The 1572-nt window shown below is 36.9% G+C and overlaps 1 pseudogene; it reads left to right on the top strand.

The window, feature by feature from the left end:
• LOC122144175 overlaps window positions 1-1355 on the top strand; it is a 9935-nt pseudogene extending 8580 nt beyond the window's left edge.
• The last annotated feature ends 217 nt before the right edge of the window (window positions 1356-1572 follow it).

The raw sequence follows: 1572 nt of genomic DNA, 5'->3' as shown, positions 1-1572 counted from the left end.
CAAATAATGTAGGTTTGATAAAGAAAATCGAAAGTGAGCAGAAACACAATAAACCGAGCATGGCTTCGACAAAACATAAACTACACAACCAATCAGAACATGGCACATAGAACAAAGGAACCAATGAGAACAAAACACATGAACAAATGGCAGGATCGCGAGCAGGGTCAGGAACAAAATAAAAAGACCAGAAAACCTAAACAGAAACAAAACCTAAAAACCACCGCGGTACATAAAAGCACCTTAAGCGAAGTCCATATGGCCTAAGCACTATATTCCCAGATTTGTGAAGACATACAGTAGAATTGCTTTATTATGTGAGGATTAGATTGAAATCTACACTACTGTTCCAAAGTTTGGGCTCAATACAGTCTTAATACTACAGTCATAAATTAATATATTACACTAAGCAAAGATGCATTATATTGGTAAAATATTTTACTGCACAAAATATTTTTATGCAGTACTGTTTTTAACATTGACAGTAATAATAATAATAAATGTTTTCTTGGGCAACCAAGTCGGTGTATAACACTGAATATTAGAATAATGATGCACTGAAAATTCAGCTTTGCATTTCAGAAATAAATTACATTTTAATTTACATTCAAACAGAAGACTTATTATTTTAAAATTGTATCAACATTTCACAATATTATTGTTTTACTGTTTTTTATTTTTATTTTTGAATGGAAATAAATGCAGCCTTCATGAGCATAAGACACTACTTTCAAAAAAACATTACATTTTGAACACATTACGTGATGTTCATACTCTGTCTCTTCCTCTCAGGATGACTAGATGTGTCGAGTGGAAGTTTGCTTCGTTCTAAGCTCTCACCTCTCAGTTACTTCAGGGAGGGTCTCACTATGCCAGTTCCCTTTAATATCATCCCATCTCCAAAGGCTCTCTTCTATACCTTGAGGTAAGATAACCTGACAAGTAATGCTAGGAACTTCCAAACCTCCATTATCTCTTATGCGGACTATGTGAACTGACGATCATATATGACCAGATGTAACCTTCCTGTTCCTCCCTTGTTTTGTGTAGGAAGCATCTACTTAAGATTGCTGTTGCAAAATCAAAGCCCCAGAATATCCTCCCATCGCATCTTTGGTGAGTATGTGAGGGGTTTTTATCTGATGATCATCCCTAAATCTTCTTTTAGTTTGGCTGATGAGGTGTTTGAGATTTTTTTGAGGATAGTTTTTTCATATTTTTTTTTAGTCTAGCAATACCCATGAATAGACAGCGGAGGTCAAGGTGAGGGCAGAGTGCCATGCCGCCTGCAGGTGACCAAAGCTCTAGTGCCCACCGCTACATCGAAGCTGCGCAGAGAGTTTGAAGAGAGCTAAAGCGTTAAAGGTAGGTCATCAAGTAATGATCCAAAAAAGCATGCAGTCTTTCAGTTATTAAAAAAAAAGCCATAATAGGTGACACGAACTACACGTACCTAAAAATAAGCTGTTCAGAGTGCTGTGGCCTAGCGATCAAAGATCAGTGCTGGTAACCACAATGGCTGTAGGTTCAGGTACAATCCCGGAAGAGATAATCCTTTAGAAGGACATTTAA

The sequence above is a fragment of the Cyprinus carpio genome, unplaced genomic scaffold, assembly GCF_018340385.1.
Source record: "Cyprinus carpio isolate SPL01 unplaced genomic scaffold, ASM1834038v1 S000006613, whole genome shotgun sequence".
Classification (NCBI taxonomy): Eukaryota; Metazoa; Chordata; class Actinopteri; order Cypriniformes; family Cyprinidae; genus Cyprinus; species Cyprinus carpio.
This window is presented reverse-complemented; position numbering and strand designations above follow the sequence as displayed.